Source organism: Lithobates pipiens, unplaced genomic scaffold (genome assembly GCF_037356315.1).
Source record: "Lithobates pipiens isolate NorthernLeopardFrog02 unplaced genomic scaffold, aLitPip1_a1.2 Scaffold_10, whole genome shotgun sequence".
In the NCBI taxonomy this organism is placed as follows: Eukaryota; Metazoa; Chordata; class Amphibia; order Anura; family Ranidae; genus Lithobates; species Lithobates pipiens.
In genome coordinates this window covers 240,244,529-240,257,674 of record NW_027507686.1, presented here as the reverse complement: position 1 = coordinate 240,257,674, position 13,146 = coordinate 240,244,529, and the positions used below count along the sequence as shown (strand labels likewise).

The 13,146-nt window shown below is 45.7% G+C and overlaps 1 protein-coding gene across 1 annotated transcript in view; it reads right to left on the bottom strand.

The window, feature by feature from the left end:
* TP53I11 (tumor protein p53 inducible protein 11) overlaps positions 1–10,215 on the bottom strand; it is a 103,419-nt gene extending 93,204 nt beyond the window's left edge. The window contains exon 1 of the mRNA XM_077450305.1: positions 10,010–10,215. The gene's annotated coding sequence lies outside the window, so the exon portion shown is untranslated. The remainder of the gene's footprint in view (positions 1–10,009) is intronic.
* Between the last annotated feature and the right edge of the window lie 2,931 nt (positions 10,216–13,146).

The window sequence follows — 13,146 nt, the reverse complement described above, 5'->3', positions numbered from 1 at the left end:
ATAAAAAGCTCAACCAATTACCTTAAGTCACATAATTAGTGAAATGATGTCCACCTGTGTGCAATCTAAGTGTCACATGATCTGTCATTACACACTAAATTAGATAGAGACACACACACACACACACACACACACCTTTGTGAAAGGCCCCAGAGGCTGCAACACCTAAGCAAGAGGCACCACTAACCAAACACTGCCATGAAGGCCAAGGAACTCTCCAAACAAGTAAGGGACAATGTTGTTGAGAAGTACAAGTCAGGGTTCGGTTATTTAAAAAAAAAAAAAAAAAAAAAAAAAAATCAAAATCTTTGATGATCCCTAGGAGCACCATCAAATCCATCATAACCAAATGGAAAGAACATGGCACAACAACAAACCTGCCAAGCGACGGTCGCACACCAAGACTCACAGACCGGGCAAGGAGGGCATTAATCAGAGAGGCAGCACAGAGACCCAAGGTAACCCTGGAGGAGCTGCAGAGTTCCACAGCAGAGACTGGAGTATCTGTACATAGGACGACAATAAGCCATATGCTCCATAGAGTTGGGCTTTATGGCAGAGTGGCCAGAAGAAAGATATTACTTTCAGAAAAAAAACAAAAATGGCACATTTTTGAGTTTGCGAAAAGGCCTGTGGGAGACTCCCCCAACGTATGGACAAAGGTGCTCTGGTGGGACTAAAATTGAACTTTTTGACCAAAGAAAACGCTTTGTCTGGCGCAAACCCAACACATCACATCACCCAAAGAACACCATCCATGGTGGTGGTGGCATCATCATGCTGTGGGGACGTTTTTCAGCAGTCGGCACTGGGAAACTGGTCAGAGTTGAGGGAAAGATGGATGGTGCTAAATACAGGGATATTCTTGAGCAAAACCTGCACCACTCTGTGTGTGATTTGAGGCTAGGACGGAGGTTCACCTTCCAGCAGGACAATGACCCCAAACACACTGCTAAAACAACATTTGAGCGGTTTAAGGGGAAACATGTAAATGTGTTAGAATGGCCTAGTCAAAGCCCAGACCTCAATTCAATAGAAAATTTGTCAGACTTAAGGTTGCTGTTCACAAGTGCAAACCATGCAACCCGAAGGAGCTGGAGCAGTTTTGCAAGAAGGAATGGGCAAAAATCCCAGTGGCAAGCTCAGAGACTTATCCAAAGCGACAGCCGCAAAAGATGTCTCTATAAAGTATTTACTTTAGAGGGGTGAATAGTTATGCACATTGGAGTTTTTTCTGTTATTTTATCCAATTTGTTGTTTGCTTCACAAAAAAAAAAAAAAAAAACAAACAAACAAACAAAAACACACACACACACACACACACACCTTCAAAAGTTGTGGGCATGGTTCTGTAAATTAAATTATGCAAATCCTCAAACAATCCATGATAATTCCAGGTTGTGAGGCAAAACAACACGGAAAATGCCAAGGGGGGTGGGGGCTGAATACTTTTGCAAGGCACCGTAATAGACTATAATTTTTTTATAATAAATGTTAATATTCTGGTAGATGGCTTGTTTAATGAGGATACTGGCAGTGAGATCCGTGCATTTGCTGGCTCAGATCCTCGCAAATGTGGCAGACATTTATGTGCACAGAGAACTGCCAACATGCTGAAAGACATTTTTTGTAAAAGGAAGGAGGGGGGGGATATTGTTCAAAGTCACCTAGTATGGCTGAAGTTTTTAATCTGCTTAAAATTTTGCTTTTCCTGGTTCCTCCTTTCAACACAATAATGAAAAAGTTAAAATCTTTTGATTTTCATTATGTACCTTAGAACTAGTCACGTCATCACTGGGTCTCTGTGCTTCTCTATGCATTACAATGCAGATCACATCTAGTGGGGTGCTGTACAAAGCTTCCTGGAATCATCCCAGCACCCCGTCTAAGTACTCCCCACAGGAGCCCTGGCGAAAGCAGTGGGCCATCTCTGGGGATGCAAATCTCTACATGCCTTTATGGGTGGAAGTCCACCTGGGAGGTGTGGGCATCCCTTTTAGGACACGCTATATCAAAAGGTGGGTACTAACAGGGGTCTTGTGGCTAAACTGACATTTAAGAACTGGCAGGCATATCCCCCTAGTTCAGTGATGGCGAACTTTGGCACCCCATTTCCCATGATGCTCAATGGCACTGCAGAATGCATGAGCATCATGGGAAATGTAGTTCCAAAGTATCTGGGGTGCCAACGTTCGCCATCACTGACCTAGTTGATATAGGAGGAGAAATCTGCCCATTTACAGACATTTCTGTTGGGAGTGACATGCTGGGAAATCTCTGTATGGCGACGGCAAAAAGAAAACCCAGTGGTACATATAGTCTGACAGAGCGCGATATAGAGAGAGAGCGCGATATAGAGAGAGAGCGCGATATAGAGAGAGAGCGCGATATAGAGAGAGAGCGCGATATAGAGAGAGAGCGCGATATAGAGAGAGAGCGCGATATAGAGAGAGAGCGCGATATAGAGAGAGAGCGCGATATAGAGAGAGAGCGCGATATAGAGAGAGAGCGCGATATAGAGAGAGAGCGCGATATAGAGAGAGAGCGCGATATAGAGAGAGAGCGCGATATAGAGAGAGAGCGCGATATAGAGAGAGAGCGCGATATAGAGCGCGAGCGCGATATAGAGCGCGAGCGCGATATAGAGCGAGAGAGAGCGCGAGAGAGAGCGCGAGAGAGAGCGCGAGAGAGAGCGCGAGAGAGAGCGCGAGAGAGAGCGCGAGAGAGAGCGCGAGAGAGAGCGCGAGAGAGAGCGCGAGAGAGAGCGCGAGAGAGAGCGCGAGAGAGAGCGCGAGAGAGAGCGCGAGAGAGAGCGCGAGAGAGAGCGCGAGAGAGAGAGAGCGCGCGCGCGAGAGAGAGAGAGAGCGAGAGAGAGAGAGAGAGAGAGCGGAGAGAGAGAGAGAGAGAGCGCGAGAGAGAGAGAGCGCGAGAGAGAGAGAGCGCGAGAGAGAGAGAGCGCGAGAGAGAGAGCGCGAGCGATATAGAGCGCGAGCGCGATATAGAGCGAGAGCGCGATAGAGAGCGAGAGCGCGATAGAGAGCGAGAGCGCGATAGAGAGCGAGAGCGCGATAGAGAGCGAGAGCGCGATAGAGAGCGAGAGCGCGATAGAGAGCGAGAGCGCGATAGAGAGCGAGCGAGACAGACACACACACACACTTTTTTGCTGCAAATCTATTCCAAGTATCCACTACTGTTTTGGTACTTTGTAAAGTTACAAAGACAAGACACACAGCTGCAGGTAATAATAACTTGTGAAAGGCAGGTAATATTTGGCCATACATTCTGGCAACTTTTTAGCAATCTCAACCAGCTTTTGACCACAAAAAATGCCACAAACAAATATAGGAATCCTCACCAGAGCGGATTCAGCTTCCACAGATCTGGGAACAATGGCAGCTGTTGGTGGCAGGATGCCTTGACCCATTCCTGGAGAACCTTGCAGGACGATTTTTTATTTTTTTTTTTCTCTCCATAATGCTGCATGAGGAGCGCTCTATAAAGCAGGACCACTTTAATTTCATTATATAACCATCTTGATCCCAAGTATTGCCCAAATACAATCAATTACAAGCAAATTGTTGCCATATTCAGGCAAAGCAGACACGCATGCCACTTCTTAGCACTAATAACAAGATCAAACAGATTCTTCCTGCATATCTGTCATATAGGCAATGTCAACTTTCTAAATGTGACAAATAAAAGATACAAGAACCATCATACATATTTAATTAGTATAAAAAAAAAAGTTACATAGCAGTTAATCATAGAAAGATAATTATATTCAACTAAATCTATATTCCATTCACGGTTTTTGCTGGCACTGAGCTTCTTTTCACATTTACTAGGCCATTCCTAACTGCTTTGCTGAAATAAAGCCTACTCGAAAGCTCCAGCACCTACAAGCAGCGTTCATTTGGATTTAGTTTTAGTCTTATGTTGCGTACACACGATCGGAATTCTCGTCAGAAAAAATCTCCGATGGTTTTCTCATTGGAATTCCGACGGAATTTCGCTTAGCTTAAACTGTCTTGCCTATACACGGTCACACCAAATTCCGATGGTCAATAACACGGCGACATACAACACGTTCAACGGCGCTATAAAAAATAAATAAAAGGGAAGTTTAATGCTTCCCAGCATGCATCGAATTGTTTCCGAGCATGCGTCGGAATTTTGAGTGTCAGAATTGCATACACAGGATCCAAAAATCCAATAGAAAGGTTTTCCGTCGGAAAAATTAAGAACAGACTCTCAATCTAAAGACTGTCAGAAATGGTGAGAGAAAAAAAAAAAAAAAGACTGATGGGCATACACACGGTCGGAAAATCAGATGAAAAGCTCCCATCGGACTGTTTCCATTGGAAATTCCAGCCGTGTGTATGCGGCATTAGTCTTAGGAGTAAAAAGGAATTTTACTTTTAGTCCCATTTTAGTCTTCTGCAATTGTTTTAGTCGTATTTAGTTGACTAAATCTCCAGTACGTTTTTTGGCAACTAAAAGGTCCTACGTTTTAGTAAACTAAAATCGAATGGGTGTAACTGTAATGCATTAGTTAACATTTCTCTACAATTTCCAAACTCATTATATACCGCTGGAGTGAAAAATCGAATGTTATTATTTATGGTATTGAAGTATGAACATGCACTACAGACCAGTGTTAATTTTGAAGTCAAATTTCAATTTAGTTTTAGTCTTTTGACTAAAATGGCATTTTAGTTTTAGTTGTATTTTAGTCATCTAAAAACAGTATTCATTTAGTCGATGAAATTAACACTGCCTACGAGCACCTTCCGCTTTGTCTAGACAGCTCATAGAAGAGCTTCAATTAGAGAAGAGCAGTCCAAAAGCAGCTAGTTTCTGCAGCACTTACTCTTTTAGAAAACCCCAAATCTCTGGAAATCAAAGATCATGGACATATCCTGCATTAAAAGTGCATTTGTAGAACAAGTACGGTATGTTCTGTAAATCAAAATGACCGATAAAACTTGGAGCCCAACGCTGGAACCCCATCACAGACATAACCCTGAATGGATTCTACTAGAGTGAGGAATAAGAAAAGTAATAAACCTTTCACCTCTACACTTAGGCCTCATGCACACGGACGTTTTTACAGCCACTTTTTTGAGCTTTTTTTGCAGCTTAAAAACGGCTGTCCATGTTAGTCTATGGCTTCATGCCCACCTAGGCGTTTTTGAGCTGCAAATGGCATAGGCGTTTTTAAGCTGTAAAAAAAACCCAGGACCAGTGCGTTCCGTGGCGTGGAGCTAGAGCTGTAAAAACGCGAATCGCGGGAAAACGCGCAAAAACGCGCAACATATTTTCTTTGTTTTCTGAGTGCTATAGCCAAGAGATGTGTTTCTTAAAAAAACGCTACTTAACGCTAAAAAACACGCAAAAACGCCAATGCAAAACGCGGTAAAAATCACGTTTTTAACAACAATTTTTCCAGGCATCGGAGCTAGCTTTGCAGCCAGTTTTTTAAAACGTCCGTGTGCATGAGCACTTAGGATAAAATTACCATTTAACCCTGGCAGTGTGGGGGGGGGGGGGGGGGGGGGGCCCACTGCAAAGGTAAAAAGAGCATTGCAACATTGTAGTGAAAATGTTTATACATTATATATCGCAACAAATGAACAATGATTCACAATACATATTCCATTTGAAAGCGGCAGGTGCGTCCTTATTTGTAACTTTTTACACAAAGATCTCAATTTGTGCATATATTTTGAGCGCTTAGTAATACGAACATTATGCGCCAGTCAGTGGCGCACGACTCCTTATGAGACAAAATAGATAATTTGTCACAATTTGTGACTGACAATTTGGCACATGTTGAAATTTCACCAATAGTTCATCAGAGCCATAAAAAAAAATAAAAAATAAAAAGAAATAACAATAATTTACACCAAGCGATGCATTTGAGACCGTGCACTTTACGCGTACCCATGTGATGCGTATTTTGTGCAGTCCAATGCCCTGTGTGTGTAAAAAGGTGCAAGCATTTTTTTTTTTTTTTTTATAAATTGCCCCACTCCAAAACACATGGTACCAAAGCACCATCTTTTTTTTTTTTTGGGGGGGGGGGGGGGGGCGAACGCGTATGCATTTGTAAGATGCGTGGGGGTACGCCCTGATGCCAACAGCCCGTGACAGAGGCAGTGACGCAGGCAGAGGGACCAACAGAAATACGAAAGCAGCAGCCATGCCTTATTTTAGGGTGGATGTGAGGCAGTCTAGATTGATGCAGTGACAGAGACCATCTTATTATGCCAACCATGGAAATTGGTTAGGTGCAACCTACTACAGCACCCATTAACCCACCAGACATACAGGAGGTGTGTGTGGGCACACTGGTGAATGCAATCCTGCAAGCCGATTCCAAATGACCAAATCACAGGGGGGGGGGGAGTAATCCAGCACAGTTAATTAACCATTTAGTGCCCAGAGCTTTTTTTAACTTACACACCCAGATCAGGTTCACCAGCATCAGATAACTTGACAATAACTCTAATTTTGCTAATTGACTAATTGACATCCAGTCTGAGAACTAGGAACACGAACAGTTGCACATCCCTAGTTCTCTGCTGCAGAGTTAACATTCTCATGAAAAGGGGCATGTTGTATTTGGACGTATACAGAGTACAGGGTATACAGAGTACAGGGTATACAGAGTACAGGGTATACAGAGTACAGGGTATACAGAGTACAGGGTATACAGAGTACAGGGTATACAGAGTACAGGGTATACAGAGTACAGGGTATACAGAGTACAGGGTATACAGAGTACAGGGTATACAGAGTACAGGGTATACAGAGTACAGGGTATACAGAGTACAGGGTATACAGAGTACAGGGTATACAGAGTACCAGCAGCACCCACTTCTAGGCAAGTAGGGACTCTAGAAGGGTCATTATTAAAGAAAGATGGGTACACGCTGTCAGAGATAGCAGCAGGAGTCACAGCTGAGCACCTAGATGCATAGAATTCTAGCAGATGCATTGCCCAGGTATTTGGGGGAGCAAAACATAAGGGTGGGGGGTTACGGACACAGTCATAAGAATGCATAATGTGCACCCAGTTGCTTAAAATTACATGAAGGGTTAAAGCAATTCACCAAAATGAAGTTCACAGAGGTTGGGACACGGCAGTTGCATACGAAGGGGGAACACACAGCTCCTTCTGGTAGTGCAGCTCGCAGACAGCACCCACATACACCTAGTAAGAGATAAGTGTTACATATAGGGGTGCTGCACCTAGATGGGGACAAATGCGTCATATTATAAAGACTACTCATTTGAGATAACAAATGAGAGATGCACAAAAGATGCCGCTGCGTGTACGTAGTCACAGCGGAGTGAGGCAGCAACCAGTTACATATGGGGGGGGGGTGCATTCTTGTGTGGGGGAACACACATGAATAAGGGCTATTAGAAGCACCCAATTTATACAGTAAGTGAAAGGGGAGCAGTGTAATAAAATTACATACAGCCTGGGTGCAGTGACAGAGGAAATTCAGCACCCAGTTATATAGAACCGGGGTGCACGGATGGGAAATTAGCAGAGCCTCAGATATACAGTCAGGGTACGGGGGGTTGGGGAAGCTGCACCGAGTTCTATACAGCCAATGTACAGAGGAACAGGAGCAGCGGCTATCAGTTCTATACAGCTAGGGTACATAGAGGATCAGCAGTGCCCAATTACTTGCAGCGTACAGGGGGGCAGGGGGCAGCAGCACCCACTTACTTATGGAGGACAGGAGAGCAACAGAACACAGTTATTTATAAATTAGAATATCAGGGAAGCAACAGCACCAACTTCCGTACAGTCAGGGCCCTCTTTAATATTGATTGGACCCTGGGCAAAAATGTTCTTGCCCCCCCCCCCCTCATGCAATTTCACTCTCCACCTGCTCTGAGACATACAATAAATAGCAGCTAGACTTAAAATCAGTTTACTTTATCAGATCAGGCAGCAATTGCGATTGGTTGCCAGCAGTTACAGCATATCTTTACTGCTTACTGACTGGTTGCTAGAAGTTGCAGCACACATATTATGGCTCACTGATTAGTTGCTAGAGGTTACAGCACATCATCTCCTCACTGCAGGGGAGTATGATACACATATCAATGCCGCCCGCCGCAGCTATTTACTTAGTATTGCCACCGCTATTTTACATATGAATGCTGGTTATTTACATGTAAACACAGGTCTGCAGGCGAGTCATCTGTGCACAACAGGGCAGAGCTGGGCAGCATTAGTAGCAGCACTTCACACTGAGATATCGGGACACAGCGCGGGACCAAAACTTCAAGGGATGAGGGAATTTAAACCAGGATAGTTGTCAATTATGAGGCAGCCGTTTTGGACCCCACAACAATGACAGGGCCCAGGGCAGCTGCCCCTTTTGCCCTGCCTTAAAGACGGCCCTGGTCAGGGGACAGGGTATAAGCAACACACAGTTACCCAACTAGAGTGCAGTGGAGCACCAGCACAAAGTTGCATGCAATCAGTGTACAGAAGAGAAGCAGCACCCACTTACTTGCAGAGTACAGGGGAGCTGCACCCACTTACTTATGGAGGACAGGATAGCTGCAGCACACATTTATACAAAGAATAGGGGAGAGCAGCAGCACCCAACGTACAAGGGAACAGCATTACCCGATTACCTTATAGTCCTTATACAGTAGATCAGCAAAACCGAGTAACATACAGATAGAGTACAAGCAGTGCCTACTTATAGTCGGGGTACGGAGGGGGGAATCAGCAGAACCGAGTTCCATACAGTCAGCACAGGGGTGCAGCAGAATCTACAGGTAGGGTAGAGGGGATCAGCAGCACTTAGTTCCATGGAGTTTGACTGCAGTGGATCAGAAGTGGGGGGGGGGGGGGGGTTGGAGCAGCATCTAGTTCCATACAATAAGAGTACAGTGGGGGGGGGGGGGGGGGGGCAACAGCACCCCCAACATTACCTACAGGAATATGGGGGGGGAGCAGCAGCACCGAAATTACCTACAGGAGTACAGGGGGGGGGCCCACCAGCAAATTTTCCTACAGGAGTACGGGGGGGCCCACCAGCACCGAAATTACCTACAGGAGTACAAGGGGGGCAGGGGGCACCAGCACCAAAAATTACCTACAGGAGTACAAGGTGGGCGGGGGTAGTGGCACCATCACCAAAAATTACCTACAGGAGTACAAGGTGGGGGGGGGTAGTGGCACCATCATTACCTACAGGAGTACAAGGTGGGCGGGGTAGTGGCACCATCATTACCTACAGGAGGGGGGGAAGCAGCACCAAAATTACCTACAGAGTACAAGGGAGCAGGAGCTCCCAATTATGTATAGTCGGTAGAATAAAAAAAAAAAAAAAAAAAAATGGAGGTCATAAACTCACTATTGTGTGTCCGCTGCACCACTAATTAGCTGTGCATACAGGTGCTGCATCCCTAGAATTACAGATTCACCAAATACGGAGCGCTCTCCGGGACTGGGATTAATAAATTAAATAAATAGGAAACAGGGGGAAAGGGACCCCCTGAGAAGAGTCATGGGCAGTCCAAGCTGTTTTAGGAAAGGGAAATATTTTATTGCACAATTTAAGTATTACACATAGCAAAAAAAAATAGGTGCCCATCACCTGAATTGTTATTAAAAGTGAAACAATGTCATCTAACAAAAAGCATGTATATGTATAGTCAGTAGTATTTGGGGGGGGGGGGGGGACAGTAGCACCCAACTGTGTATAGTCAATATTGAGGAGGGACAATAGCACCCGGTTATTATATTCAGTATGGGGGGGGGGGGGGAGGTTTGTACCCAGTCATGAATGTTCAGTATGGGGGGGGGCACCCAGTTATCTATAGTCAGCATGGGGGGGGGGGCAGCACCCAGTTATGTATAGGAGGGAGGGGGGGGAAGGACCCATGTATGCACAGAGAAGGGGGGAGAATACCAGGCACAGTTGCCCCATGCAGAGTCGCAGAGTCGCAGTGAACCCGTCGTACTGACCTGTATTTGCTCGGCTCTCCTCTCCCGGTCGCGGTGAGCCCCGATCAGTGCCGGCTGTCCCGGGAACACATCCGCTGCACACGCCGCCGATCCCCCGACGTGTCCCGCTCAGCTCCCCGCTGTCACAATTCCTCACCGTAATACCTGACAGCGCCGCACTACCGTAATGTACCACCCGAAGCGCAGCTTCCACCCACACACAGCGGAACCCTGCCCCGCCCACTCACTGACAGCTGCTGATACAAAGTAACTTTATTTTGAAAATATCAGCGCGCTAGGGGGCGGAGCCAGAGGCTGCGGGGCGGGGGACACATGTGAGCTGTCATTGGGCAAGGAGGAAACATGGAGGACTACAAGTCCCAGCAATCCACGTTCAGCTTTGCTGGGAGGCGTGCAGGTGTTACATATTTCAGAAGCCCGATTGATTACATATTTAAACAATATGAATATATATTATTAGAATTATATATATATATATATATATATATATATAATTAATTATGAATATGATTTATATTATACATTTTTTTTTTTTGTAAATTGTAATAATTTCTACCAATGTCAGCCAGCAATTCTGCAATCAACAGTTATATAACAGGTGTTGATTTGTATATATATATATATATATATATATATATATATATATATATATATATATATATATATATATATATATATATATATATATATATATATATATATATATATATATATATATATATATATACAGTATCTCACAAAAGTGAGTACACCCCTCACGTTTTTGTAAATCTTTTCTTCTATCTTTTCATGTGACAACACTGAAGAAATGACACTTGTCTACAATATAAAGTAGTGAGTGTACAGCTTGTATAACAGTGTCAATTTGCTGTCCCCTCAAAATAACTCAACACACAGCCATTAATGTCTAAACCGCCGGCAACAAAAGTGAGTATACCCCTAAGTGAAAATGTCCAAATTGGGCCCAAAGTGTCATTATTTTGTGTGGCCGCCATTATTTTCCAGCACTGCCTTAACCCTCTTGGGCATGGAGGTCACCAGAGCTTTACAGGTTGTCACTGGAGTCAGGGCCGTCTTTAAGGCAGGGCAAAAGGGGCAGCTGCCCTGGGCCCTGTCATTGTTGTGGGGCCCAAAGCAGCTGCCTCATACTTGCCAACTATCCCAGTTTACATTCTCTTGTCCCTTGAAGTTTTAGTCATGTGCTACTACTAATGCTGCCCTATTGTTGTGTACAGGTCACTCACCTGCAGACCTGTGTTTACATGTAAATACTGGCATTCATATGTAAATAGCAGTGACATGCATATGTAAATAGCTGAGGCCAACTGCATTGATATGTAAATAAAGGCAGCATTCATAGGTATATCATGCCCCCCTGCAATGAGGAGAAGATGTGCTGTAACCTATAGCAACCAGTGAGCAGTATTACTGTACAGCAATCTCTAGCAGCCAATCAACAAGCAGAAATGTGCTGTAACCTCTAGCAACTAATCCGTGAGCCTTAAGGAGTGCTGTAACCTCTAGCAACCAATCAGTAAGCAGTAATGATATGCTGTAACCTCTGGCAACCAATCGCAATTGCTGCCTGATCTGATACAGTAAACTGATTTTAAGTCTAGCTGCTATTTATTGTATGTCTTAGAGAAGGTGGAGAGCGAAATTGCATGGGGGGAGGGGGGGCCCTAAGAAAAATTTTGCCCAGGGTCCAATCAATATTAAAGACGGCCCTGACTGGAGTCCTCTTCCACTCCTCCATGATGACATCACGGAGCTGTAGGATGTTAGAGACCTTGCACTCCTCCACCTTCCCTTTGAGGATGCCCCACAGATGCTCAATAGGGTTTAGGTCTGGAGACATGCTTGACCAGGCCATCACCTTTACCCTCAGCTTGCTTTGCGAGGCAGTGGTTGTCTTGGAGGTCTGTTTGGGGTCGTTATCATGTTGGAATACTGCCCTGCGGTCCAGTCTCTGAAGGGAGTGGATCATGCTCTGCTTCAGTATGTCACAGTCAGTGCTGTAACTAGAACCTTCAGGGCCCCGATGCAAGAAACCATGAAGGGCCCCCCAGAACCCCATCCAGGACCCTTCCCTCCGAGTCTGGCGGTGGAACTCCAGAGCGTGGACACAGGTATGACCTTTGTGAGCCCTGTAGTTCCACCACTGGCATCAGTAGTTTTTTTTATTAGTTTTTTATTACATTTTTAGGTTCCCCATTGGGGGGCTGTCCCTAGGCAGGATGGGGTCCCCGTCCCCAGAAGAGATGAGGTCCTTTTCTGCAGGGCAGATGAAGTTACTGCCCCCAGATCAGAAGGGGTCCCTGTCCCCATGGGAGATGGGGGTCCCTGTCCCCATGTGAGAAGGGGCCCCTGTCCCTAGGGGGAGATGGAGGGGGTATGTAATGGTGTGTGGGGGATGGGGTCCTCTCACTCACCATGACCAAGCTGCAGGCCACGCACTCATCCATGTTGGCCTGGGCTCCACCCAGTGTGCTGGACGGACGATCAGCATATCTCCCAGAAAGACCTTTCATCATCTGTGTATGACGGGTTGAGGAGGGCTGGCAGACAAGCCTGCAGTGTCCTCCGGGGAGCCGGCTCTCATAGTGCTGCACTGCATCTGTGTGCTTAAAGTTTGTTTACCTGGGAGAAGTATGCAGTGCATTGTGGGCTGGACTCGGGGGGGGGGGGGGGGGGACTCTGGCTGGGGAGAACAGACATTGGACTGAGCGGCAATGCATGGAGCAGTAGAGGGGTACTCTAAGGAGCCGGCCGAGGACACAGGTCATGCAGGGAATGCACAACTAAAGAGCAGCCAGTGCGATAGTCAAGCATGGAGCTCTGCTAGTCACCCTCCACCTCCAGTCACCCGTGTGCATGGTGCACTGCAGGGCCCTCTTTATGGCAGGGCAAAAGGGGCAGCTGCCCTAGGCCCTGTCATTGTTGTGGGGCTCAAAGCAGCTGCCTCATACTTGCCAACTATCCCAGTTTAAATTCCCTTGTCCCTTGAAGTTTTAGTCCTGTGCTGTGTCCCGATATCTCAGTGTGAAGTGCTGCTACTAATGCTGCCCAGCTCTGCCCTATTGTTCATATGACTCACCTGCAGACCCTGTATTTACATGTAAATAACTGCCATTCAT